The sequence below is a fragment of the Pinus tabuliformis genome, chromosome 1_1, assembly GCF_031772625.1.
Source record: "Pinus tabuliformis cultivar Carrire ecotype Pingquan chromosome 1_1, CPIR1, whole genome shotgun sequence".
Classification (NCBI taxonomy): domain Eukaryota; kingdom Viridiplantae; phylum Streptophyta; class Pinopsida; order Pinales; family Pinaceae; genus Pinus; species Pinus tabuliformis.
In genome coordinates this window covers 580,453,673-580,467,461 of record NC_142297.1, presented here as the reverse complement: position 1 = coordinate 580,467,461, position 13,789 = coordinate 580,453,673, and positions in this window count along the sequence as shown.

The window sequence follows — 13,789 nt, the reverse complement described above, 5'->3', positions numbered from 1 at the left end:
GTAAAACAACTCCAACTTTTCTTTACCATGAGACCAGACGACACAAGTGTCATCCACAAACCTTTTCCAAAGCTTGGGTTGGAATAGAGCAGATGACAAGGCCTTGGATTCAAAGTCCTCCATGAAGAGATTGGCCACAATGGGGGAAAGGGGTGAACCCATAGCAACACCACAGGTTTGTTCATAAAATTCACCCTTGAAACTAAAGAAAGTAGAGGTGAGACAAATTTTAACTAAAAAAGCAGTATCAGGATCTGTAATGTGATTGATGACATCAATGGCCTCATTAATAGGGATATTAGTGAATAAAGAGACCACATCGAAACTCACCAACTTATCATTTGGATCAATTCTAATACCCTTTAACTTGTTAACAAACGAGGACGAATCTTTAACAAAGGACTCAGTTCAACCAACGAGAGGTTTGAGCTTATTAGCAAGATATTTCGCGAGAAGATAAGTCGGCCCTCCTATAGTGTTGACTATGGGGTGTAGGGGGGCCCCTTCTTTATGGATCTTGGGGAGACCTTAAATCCTAGGAGTAAGAGGGTTGCTCCCAATAAGCTTCTTACTAAGGGAGCTAACAGTGCTACTAGATTTTATAGCTAGAGAAACTGATTTTGAATTTTTTTTAAAGTATCCTTAGCAAGCTTTCTGTAGCTCCCACTATTACATAGGTGATCTAATGTATTTTCTCGGTAATCCTCCTTGTTAAGGATAACAGTTGCACCCCTTTCTCATCTTTTAGAATAACTATGTCGTTGTTATTGTTCAAGGCTTTGAGAGCTTCAAACTCAGGTGTGTTAAGGTTGTTCTTAAGGGGTTTAGCCTTTCTCAGGATAACAACACAATCCTACCTAACAATATCTTTAGTAGCATCTGGTAAATCCCTTATCCCGAATTCAATGTCACAGATCATATCATGTACAGGGATTTTTCTTGGAGCTACAATAAAGTTTAAACCCTTCTCTAGAAGACTAAAATCTTGAGGATCAAAAGAAAATTTGGACAGATTAACCACCTTATTGCTAGAAGAGGACGAAGAAGCCTTATTTTCCTTAGCTACATTATCCAAAGAAAATAAATTGATGTTATTTATATGATTAGAAAAAGGATTGTTATTATTTATATCAGAAAGATTATTATTAAATTTAATTTTACTATTATTACAATAATAGTTATTAATATTATTAGCCCCAATGGTTAGCTCAACCGGTCAATTCATTGCCTCACCAATCGATAGGTCACAGGGTCAATTCTCCCCCAAGCCCTTGGGGTTAGGCCTAGTTATTAGCCGCGGGGCTTGATTCCCTTTGGGGTTGATCAGCCCAGATATTTCCGTTGACGTATTGGCCACCCAATGACTAGGGTGTCTGTGAACCACACCAAAAAAATGGTTATTAATATTATTAAATTAATATTATTGTGAAGGAGCCTAGAAGAAAAATCCAAAACCAGATGGGGTTTAACAGAGTTAAATAACCCTAGATTTGAGTCAGCCAAACCATTCAACAATTTATTGTCATTAGACGAGGGTAGACCAGGATTGGAAGAGGAAGAATTTGCGGGAACCTGAGGGACACAAACAAGGGTCGAGATAGGAGGATGCAGGATGGATGAGAAATCAATATCAATGTTAGGCGATCTACTTAATTCGTTTGATGAGGAGGGACCTCATCACCCTGGAACGATGGGGAGGGAGGGGACATAATCACAACAGAAGGATTTGAAGAAGGGTAAGAGATATGGGAATTAAATAAGGAGCAATGACTTGCATGAACGCCATAGGATGAGGTTGAACAAGAGGAAAGAAAGTTCGATAAGCCGAATTTTGAAGAAACACCCATACCATTAAGAACAGAGCAAGAGGAATTGCCAACGAGACCAAACAATGAGGAAGATTCCATTGAGAAGATTGTGACAAAGCACCACTTGATGAATCTTAAGAAGGACCAGCAATCGAACAATGAAAAATTGGAAAATCGCTTGCTTAGGCTGACCTATTCATTTCTGAAGGATGAGTAATGTTGTAATTCTCCTCACCTGTGTATCTCGGTTTCCGCCTCCTTCATAAATTATAATCTTTCTCAAAACTGTACTACTTATGAAAAAGACTATTTATTTTTTAATTAGATTGAGACTTTCATAAAATGAAATACTTATAAAAAATATTGAAATGTTTATATGCCAATATAATTTAAATTTATAAAACATTATTAATTTTCTACTAAATTATATATATATATATATATATATATATATGTATATATATATATATGTATATATATATATATATATATATATGTATATATATATATCTTGTAAGTCGAAAAGTTTATATTAATCAAAAAGCATATACAAAGATGAAAAAATGCATATGGTCTCACCTCAACCACTTTATTTTTGTTGACCAATGCTATAACCTTACAACATACAAAAATCAAAATGCCCAACTAAGAGGTCCATAGCCTTAGAGTCCTAACATACCAGAAAACAAAAATAACAAGAAAGACACGAGTGATCATAATAATTCATCAAAGAAAATTGAAGCAGGATTATCTAACCCTATTCTTGGAGGAGGATGGGGGCGATACGGGTAGCTGACATGATGCTCAAAGTGAGCAAGCCAAGCTTCCAACTTTTCAACTTTCTCTGTTAATAGATTTTTCCCACGCAAGGAAACCACAATTATTTCACGAACATGGCATTGGAAGTAGTGGAGTTGTTCAATTTTGGCCATAACGACCTCACGCTCCTCCCTTCGTTCTCTATCAAGAGATTCCAACCGATCAATGACAAATTGAACTAGCTCCTGAATTGTCATGGAAATCTCGGGAAGCTTGGAAGGAGAATGACCTGATAACCCTACATGACCCTGAATGTTGCATCGTTCTTGAGAGGCCATATCACGCCTGTGACCCAATCCTCTACCACCTACGCCAACACCATGAGCACTCTGAATTATCATTTTGTTGTTTATGCCCATCATGGAGTCGATCGAAGACCTACAGCCCCCATGAGTTTCTTGACCCCCACACCCAACACCACACATTGAACCAATGCCCTGCCTGGAGCTTCCACCTCCCGCGTTTGCCGCTCAACCCCAAACACCTTCAAGAGTAGATGAACCTTCTATCTTTGCCTAGGCCAGGGCACATGAGGAGTGCAAACTAGACTTCATATTGAAGTCCACGAAGAATATGAGGCCCCAAAGGAAATACCCAAACCGAACCGATGACCATTGAAATAAATGAGGCAACATACAGAAGAAAAATAAATAAATAAAATAAAATAAAAATAAATTAAAAAATAATGATAATAATAATAATAAATAATAAAAAAATAAAAAATAAAAAATTAGCACCCAAAACGAACAACCACCCTTCACCAGAGGCCAAGCAGACCACACTATAGACTGAGAGGGAAAGGGAATCGGTCACAACAATTCACCGCCGCGAGAATTCACCACTAAATGAATACTGAACGAAAGTAGAACAAGCGCATGAATCATCAGCAAAGAAGGCCAGAAGGAGACTAGTAAACAACACAGTAGAGAAACTAGAAAGCATGCTCCAAAAATCTAGACCAACGTAAAATCCACAAGGCAACGCCAAAAGGAAGTGTAAAACTAGTGCCCCGAATGGGAAGAACTAAGTGATGACAATGCCTAAAGACCAACACCACCCTAGCACCAAAACCACCACCCCAAGGAGGAAAACACCACCAAAAGACCTAGGGCCAATTAAACAAGCAGCAAACACCAAATACAAATGATCCAAGAGGCGCCAACCATGAGGCCAAGGCGAGAAACCAAGAGAACTTAGAATGACTAAACCTGGAACTAGCCAAAACCGCAAACAACACTCCCTCCCGCTTAGGAAGGAGAGGGAAAGTTTCACAATTTGCAGGAAAGAAAGAGAAATTACTGGATTAGGCCTGCAAAAGGAGCAAAAAGCAGATGATCACCACCTGAGCCTAGTGACCAGGAGAAATAAGAGCACAAAAGAGTGTGTCATTCGGAGAGCCAGAGAACAACCATAAAAATTTATGAACCATGTGATTTAATCGAAGATGCAATGGTGCCATTGAAACCCAAACCAGTGCAAATCCGTTGCACACAGACGAGGGAGAACTTTTCACACAAAAGAGCCCAGAGACATTAACTATTGCGTGGTGGAGGAGTTGTTGGCATGCCCTCCTCCACTTTAACCAAGAGCCAATTGTCATTTTTCATGTGACGAGTGGTTTCCGTAACCTGACACCCTCATCATGGATAATTTTATAAAATTTTATTGTAAATAAATAATTAATAAAATCTAAAGGAGAAAAAGTTACTCAATATTTCATACATGGTAGCTAAACACATTAAATATAAATAATAAATTACATACAAACCATTCAATTAAAAACAATTAACATTGCTAATAAGACATTAAATAAATAGATAAATAAGAAGAAAAAATTAAAATAAATTTATTTTTAAATGCCAAACATAAACAAGGGAAAAAATAACATATTAAAGAAAATAAATTTGTAATATATTTTCTAGATTCATTATATTAAAATATTTTTTTTGAATCGAACCATTAAGTGTGGTTCATTTTTAGGATGAAATGGTGAAGAAAAATTGAACATGTCCAAAGATTAAATAGGTAAGGGCTTGAAAGTAAAAAAAGTCAAACAATGTAACCATTGGAAAAGAACATTCAATGAAAATTAGAGGAAAACAAAACAACATAAATATAGATTAAAAAAGAAACAAATTAAAATAATAATAATAAATAAATGAATTTCAAGAAACCAAGATGCTTATTACTTTATGAATTCAGGCTTATGTGATCCATATTACATCACATAGGAGAAAATTTTGTGACCCCTTTCAAACCAAATATTGTGATTCATCATCAGGACGAGATGAAGATGTAGATCATGGCACAGACTTAAATAGAGGGTGATGTAGAGACCAAAAGATCATTTAACGGTTAGTTTATGAACATTAATATTTTAATAATGATTATTAAGATCAAATAATAGGAGTCGTCTACGGAGGCGAAGGAATTGCCTACACAGCCAAAAGTGACTGGAATCTTGGCAAAAAAAATTCAAAAAATCTTATAGAGGCAGTGTTTGAATCATGTTTTTGATGGTGGAAATGGATTCAGCACCATCAAAAACCTCTAGGGCACCTAAAATTATGAAGTTTGACAACTTTTACTTGGATTCACAAAGATCCCTGTTGGATTTTTTCAAAATATGGTCGGAACATAACTTAAAACACATAATCGTTAGGCTACAGCCACATAATTTTCCTATAATGGCTAGTTTAAGAATAATAATAATTAAGATAAAAATAAAATAATAATAATCATTATTAAAATATTATTTTTCATAAACTAGCGTTATAATGATGATGATTTCATAAACTAGCATTATAATGATGATGATGATGGTGGTTAACGTCCACTAAGACAAAACTTTGGTCTATCGGACCTAAAGAAACGAATTATTTAGTTTGATTTACGATTTTATTCCTATGCTCAAAAAGCTTGGAGAGAAGCCTCCCGAGCTCACTGTAATTTTGACAACGTAGAAGGCTAGGAAGGTCAATATTGCAACAAAGATTTTGAAACTGAGATCTGATGTGGTTGTACGCGGGACACTATAAGAAAAAGTGATTTTCATCCTCGATATTTGTATTCTCACAAAGATGGTAGAACCTTTCCATCCATGGTGTTTTAGGAACTGCCCAACGACCAGTTTCACTATGGAGCTCATGAGAGTTCGTTCTAATCTTGGCTATATTACTTTTCTTCTTTGAGCTAGCTAAAACAGAGAGATACTTTTGATCTTCTAGGGTGGGGTTGATGACCTCCTTATAATATCTTAATTTTCTTTTAGCTACTAAATATTTCTCAGACCACATTTTTTCTTTGAACTTAGAAGTAACAATATTTTTAATGTTATTAATGTTTTGCAATGCAACATTCTCGTCGATCTCCCAATGGTTTAACTAGGCCCTAGTGTCTTTGTACCAACCTCGTTTGAGCCTTAGGTGATTTTGGCTGGAATTTAAAGCTAGCTTAGAAAGTCTATGGTCTCATATGTTATTGAGTTTGTGCTTGTACAACAGAAACCTAGTCATAGCTAGGCTCTCAATAGGGGAAAGACCCACTTCTATAACGAGAATAAGATAGGGTGTGTTGCTTTTAATTTCAGGTTATACATTATAAAACGCTTCTGGATTTGCAATAAATAATAATAATAATAATAATAATAATTTTACCCTTCCTTTTGATTGCTTTGTTTTAATTTTAGTCTCTTTTAATTATTATTTTTGTTATAGGATCTTGACTCATTGTCGTGACTCCTATTTATTTTACTTATTTATTATCTTTATTAATTATTATTATTATTATTATTATTATAAATTAAGATAAAAATTGAAACAATGTGTTTCACAGAAGCAACAAGGTTGGGGAAATTAACTTAGAATAAAGGAAGATTGATCCGAATAAAGGTGAGTTCTATTGATCATAAGTACGACATACTTAGTAAAACCTCAAGTCTAGGTGACAAAGATCTTAGAACTTTTTCAACCACAACAACCTCTTTTATTTCTTCACCCAATTTTTTCATGCAATTAACAATCTCATCCACACGAAGAAAATAGTTAGCCACAATTTCATCATTATACATCTTGAAATTTTCATACTGAATCCTGAGGGTTTGAAGTTTTGCTCTTTTTACCTGATCATCTCCTTCATAGCTCAGAACAATCTTGTCCCATATTTCTTTTGCGGATTTATACTGCATAACTTTGACAAATTCAGATTGCGACAGACATCCTAATAGAGTATTGACCGCCTTTGCATTTGTTTCATATTTCTTCTTCTCAGTCGAATCTGTAGGAGTTGCAGTAGGAAAAGTATATCCTGTATCTATGATATCCCAGACTTCTGTACCCAAAGATTGAAGATAGGCAGTAACTCTTACCTTCCAATATACGAAGTTTGTCCCATCAAAAACCGATGGCCTGATTGATGCTTCCCTCTCGTAGTTGCTCACGATGAAAGATCTTCCGTCAAGCGATCAAGCTATTTCAGAAGGACCTGGCTCTGATACCAATTGTTGGAAATAATACTGAGAGGGGGGGTGAATCAGTATTATCAAGCCAAATATTTCCTCTTTAAATTCCAGATAATATATGCTACTTCAGTTAATAAAAACCGCGTATATACGCAACTACAGATAAAGAAACCCGCATATATCAAGCAGACTTATAATTTGAATTATCTTTCAGATGTCAGTTATTAATCTGTGATTCAGATGCACATAAACAGTACCAGAAACAGTGAAACAGAGCAGAAGACAGTCACACACAAGAACACAAGATATAAGGAGGAAACCCAATGTGGGTGAAAACCTCCTGCTGCAATTCGTTTCTATCTTCTTATTAATTAGAAACTTCTCTTTACAATGTCTTGTACTGGAGCAGACTTTATCAGTACGCAGGCTGTAACCTGTAGAGAGCTACAACTCTCTCTTGTTTTCCAGCTTTCCTGGAAGGGAGCTCCAACCCCCTTAGTTCTTGTACTAGCTTGAGATACTAGTACGCAGGCTCCTACCTGCAAAAGGCTGCAACCTTCTCTTTGCTTTCAGGGACCTCGTTTCATTAATTTTCAGACTAGATCCACAAGTAATATCAATCAAGAATTTTTGCATAACCCAAACTCCTTTTCACCAATCAAAAGCTGAAACAAATAAGCACTTCTCTGACCACTGTACCCAGAACACAGTAACTGTAATCAAACACCAATTCTGAACCCAGAACACTGCATCAATAAAACAGAAGCAGTTAGAACATAAATCAATATGTATACGCTACTTCACTGTTCAGCAACCTGCAAGTATACGCTTCTGTACCACAACCAACCTGCGTATACGCTTCTATCATTCACAGAAAAAGCGTGTATACGCACTTGCAATTTACTGAACCTGCGTACAGATCTATAAGGGATAATTTATTCTTTTAAGCATTCACACATTAGTTAACCCAGATTTATATATCAAGAGAGCGCCAAATAAATCAAAATTATACAGAGATGCCAATGTTCAAGCCTTGAGATTTTGATCCATCAATAGTCGTTATCCTTCTTGCGCTTAGGTTCCTCCTTTTCAGATCTAGATCTGCACCATAACCCGATCACCCTTGTTCCAGATCTAGCACAATATCAGATATTCAATAATTCAGATGATGCCTTGCCACATGATCTCCTTCCTCTTTTATAGTTATAGGCCTTACACAATACCACGGGCCAAAACCATAATAAACAATACCAGGGGCCCAAAACCTGGGGTCAACTCTTCTGACGAGATACAATGGTCCACAACCATGGGTTCAAATTCCAAGGACTAACAACCACGGACCAAAGGTAAGTTTCCCACCATGTACGCGCTTTTATGTGCATAAAAGTGTGTGTATACGCATACGCGACTTCAAAACGTATAACCCACGTGTATACGCGACTTCTTTAAGGTGTACCTGCGTATAAAAGATTTCCTTCATTCTGAGCACCTGAACTGAGATCTGTCACCAAAGAGAGTTGCCATCAAGGACAAAACCTGTACCATAGCGCCACACCTGTGTCAAAATGCCAACAAACTTAAAACACATAATCGTTAGGCTATAGCCAAATAATTTTCCTATAATGGCTAGCTTAAGAATAATAATAATTAATATAAAAATAAAATAATAATAATCATTATTAAAATATTGTTTTTCATAAACTAGCGTTATAATGATGATGATTTCATAAACTAGCATTATAATGATGATGATGGTGGTGGTTAACGTCCACTGAGACAAAACTTTGGTCTATCGGACCTAAAGAAACGAATTATTTAGTTTGATTTAAGATTTTATTCCTATGCTCAAAAAGCTTGGAGAGAAGCCTCCCGAGCTCACTATAATTTTGACAACATAGAAGGCTAGGAAGGTCAATATTGCAACAAAGATTTTGAAACTGAGATCTAATGTGGTTGTGCGCGGGACACTCTAAGAGAAAGTGATTTTCATCCTCGATATTTGTATTCTCACAAAGATGGTAGAACCTTTTCATCCATGGTGTTTTAGGAATTGCCCAACGACCAGTTTCACTATGGAGCTCATGAGAGTTCGTTCTAATCTTGGCTATATTACTTTTCTTCTTTGAGCTAGTTAAAATAGAGAGATACTTTTCATCTTCTAAGGTGGGGTTGATGACCTCCTTATAATATCTTAATTTTCTTTTAGCTACTAAATCTTTCTCACACCACATTTTTTCTTTGAACTTAGAAGTAACAATATTTTTAGTGTTATTAATGTTTTGCAATGCAACATTCTCGTCGATCTCCCAATGGTTTAACTAGGCCCTGGTGTCTTTGTACCAACCTCGTTTGAGCCTTAGGTGGTTTTGGCTGGAATTTAAAGCTAGCTTAGGAAGTCTATGGTCTCATATGTTATTGAGTTTGTGCTTCTACAACAGAAACCTAGTCATAGCTAGGCTCTCGATAGGGGAAAGACCCACTTCTATAACGAGAATAAGATAGGGTGTGTTGCTTTTAATTTCAGGTTATACATTATAAAACGCTTCTGGATTTGCAATAAATAATAATAATAATTTTACCCTTCCTTTTGATTGCTTTGTTTTAATTTTAGTCTCTTTTAATTATTATTTTTTTTATAGGATCTTGACTCATTGTCGTGACTCCTATTTATTTTACTTGTTTATTATCTTTATTAATTATTATTATTATTATTATTATCTTAATTAATTATTATAAAATTAAGATAAAAATTGAAACAATGTGTCTCACAGAAGCAACAAGGTTGGGGAAATTAACTGAGAATAAAGGAAGATTGATCCGAATAAAGGTGAGTTCTATTCATCATAAGTACGACATACTTAGTAAAACCTCAAGTCTAAAAGGAACGAGAATATTTATAAATGAAGATCTCATTCCAGAAGATCAAGCAGACTTAAGAAAGGAGGTTCAAAATGTAAAAGAATCTAGAAAGGAAGGAAAATGGGCAATAATAAAAAATAGAAAAGCCTTTATTCGAGATAGAAACCAAAAATATAGTAATATTCAACATGCTCTAGATTATTTCTTGGAACTGTTAGGGTTTTCCATGGAACAAAGGCCCCAAGCTAAGTTGGATCTCAAATGATGTTGATATTATTTTGCTTGTTGAAACATGGGAGCACGAACAATATAAGGTCCCTAACATAGATGGATTTATGCTATGGTATACCCAGAAAAAGCGATCCTCCCATAGAGGCATTAGGGGAATAGCTTGTGACATTAAGAAGAACATCTCCCCCCATGCTAGGATTTATAAAAACGACCCTTACAACCAATATAGTTGGATAGAGATCAGTGACATTAATAATAAAAAGATCTACATAGCAATATGTTATTTCCCCCCATCAATTCTAACTTCTATAAGAAGAAGAATCTAGATAAAAATAGTCCTTACAATGGTTTAGAGAATGACATTTCTAGCCTAAGGAATGAAGGTAATATCCTTTTAATAGTTGCCTTTAATGCTCGAACTTCAAGCAACCAAGCTATTATTCTAAGCAATCATTCCAACCCTAATCCTCTTTGGTTATACGAAGATCCTACTCTGGCTAGTAGGTACAAAAGGAGCTCTGAAGACCTTGGGGAGAATTTGTTTGGGTCGGAGCTAGTAAAGTTGTGTAGTGCTCAGGATATCGTAATTTACAACGGTCTAAAGAAGTGACCCAATTCTAGCCAGATGACCTACATCCATGGGCTTGGTAGCAGCGTGGTAGACTTTGTTATTTCCAATCTCTCTTTATACAACGAAATAATAAATTTTGACATCTTAAATGACCACGAGCCTGACTCTGATCATAGGCCTTTACTTATAACTCTCAATTTTGTCATGCATAGAGATCCCATAGAAAATAATCCTTATAGCCAAAAGAACTTAATATTTGATAGAAATAAAAACGATCTCTTTCTAAATGAATTAAAAACTAATTTTCTGTTGACACCTAATCCTCTGCGTTTGTGTGAATTTGGAATGTGAACAGTCATCAAGAAGATGAACTGATCATTCACATTCATGTATATAACAATAGTTACCTAATGAAATAAATGAACAGTTTTTCTGCCAAGTCTGGAGTTACTCCTGGTCTGACATGGTGTCAGAGCCAGGTTTAAAAATAGTTGTAACTCCCTTCAGTTTTTCTACTGTGGGCTGTATGCTGGCCTGAGATCTGTCCTCAAACGCCTCTGTCATTCTGTCCACTGCCTCTGCCTATGTCTAGAAATGATTTGCCACTGCCATATTCCCTTCTGTCCTGATGATGGCCTGTCCGAGCTCATTTTGCTTCTATGTTAAAATCTCTACGAAACTCTGCAAATCTCATTCATTCCTGAATACATCCGTTGAAGCGTGTCACTGCATGCTGTGCTGAAGGGGTCGTATTCTGTGTTGAGACATTGTGTTAAGGTGAATCTGGGTGGTCAATTAGGGTGGAAGTTACGATGGTAACGACCTTCCCTCTTCCCTCACGCCGACTGGAATCATTCGAAACCATAGCGTTCTAGAGGTTGTAGCTCTGCGACCAATGTTCTTCAACATGGAACCCAGTAGGTTTTCCATGCATCTGTACGTTTTTGCTCAGCCGAGAGATGACAAAGAAGGTGAACACACAGTCCCTTGTTCCTGGTAAGGAATTACATAGGAATTCCAAATTAACGAACAATGAGTTTTTCTGAAGCTCTCCCTGCCTAATTTCGTTCGCAGGGTTACGAGGATTGAGCTTCTCCTGAATAGCAACTCAGGTTCTTGGTGACCATCCATGTTATGGGAATTTCCGACCTGATTATTCTCTGAACAACGCCACCCCTGCTTCTCTATTTGAGGTCCTTCGGGTTTGAGGTCCTTACGGTTAGAAGGATGCCTCGATATGTGGACTTGCTAGCCCTAGGATTGGAGGGTTAAAGTGTATATTTATGCTTACAAATTTCCTTCATAGTCCTTTATGTAATCATTGTTATATAGTTTCTGGCGGGAGATAATTTTTAACATGAATATTACTTCAGCAATAAAGGGTGAAGGCCCGTTGTGAAGGATTGGATTGGTTAAGCAATACGCTTAAAGCTGGCGGGAGATAATTTTTAACATGAATTTTCTCAATGATAATGGTGCTAACAAAGACCTGAATGCTGTATGCGTTGTTATTTTTTTTGAGATAGCGGTGTTTCAGAACGAGGCTATCATGCAGTGCTCCTTTTTTTTGAGATAATGGTGCTGACAAAGACCTGAATAGCTGTATGCGGTGTTCTTTTTATTTGAGATAGCGGTGCTGAATTAATTTGGTGTGGCTTATATTATAGCGGTGCTGAATTAATGCGTGGTTTATATATGTTTTGAATGTGCTGTCCCATTGAACTGTGGCTTGAATGATGTTGACCAGCATATATATATATATATATATATATATATATATATATATATATATATATATATATATATATATATATATATATATATATATATATATATATATTCACCATCTTGCTTGAGAAAAATTTTGGACGTTGTTTGAATAGTTTGTAGATATGGAATATGGTGGATATATTATATGAGGATCCTTGGAGGGATTTGAAGAAACAGTACATACAAGTGTTTGAAAATTTTTTTGCCCTTTTGAGTACAATTTCATTGTATATCAGTAGAAGTATTTTTTTACATAGTGCATTCAATCATCTCTATGGTAGGAATAGTTCTCACTGGCAAGGAGAACTATCCTGAATGGTCCCGGATGATAAAACACACCCTCATCTTCAATGAGTTGTGGAAGGGAGTGTGTGTCAGAGAAGGAGAAAATGACCCATTGAAGCCTACATCAGACAAAGAGCTCGTCATTTGGGAAAACAAGAACAACAAAGCCTATGCATTAATCGCAACATCTGTAAATGAAGAAGTGAGTCGCCATGTTTCATCATATTCAACTGCCTTTGAAGCTTTACAAAAGCTAAAAGAACTCTATGACTCACATTTTGCACTTGAAGTTGTTCAGCTCATGATTAAACTCTTCACTCTTGAACTGAAAAATAATGATCCTCTTGCTCTTGCATCTGAAGTAAAGTCTATAATGCATGATATTAAATCCACTAAGGTTGAGCTGGATATCCCTCATTGCTTTTCTCAAGGCACTCTATCCTACTTACTCCAATTATCTTTAGTCTCTACAAGCAAATGGAAATCTTAAAGATATAACCTTTGATTCTCTTGTGAAAAAGTTTGCTGAAAGAGAGAAAGCCTTTGGAAAGAAGACAGTCCCTGAATCTTTGAAGAGATTGTTTGCCTTGCTCATAAAGAAAAGCATCATGCTCAAGATTCTACAAGAGGAAGAGGTGGACGAAGAGGAAGAGGAAGATACTTCAGAGGCAGGGAGGGCAGACATTCTCAAGGAGAAAAGTCAGACTTACATTGCATTCGCTGCAAACGAAATGGATCACATGATGCTTCTACATGCAAGCTACCATGGGACAAAATTGAGCAGAAAAGAAACCAGCAAAAAGGTAAAACTGATGATACAGACAAAGGTAAAGCACCTGAATCCGCTCACTATATTGAGGCACAATGTAACATTGGAGTAAATGAAGATTTGTTTAATGCTTCACTTGCTTCTTCGAAAAATGATTGGTTGCTTGATTCAGGAGCAACTTTTCATATGACTCATAGAAAAGATTTTTTTGAAGATTT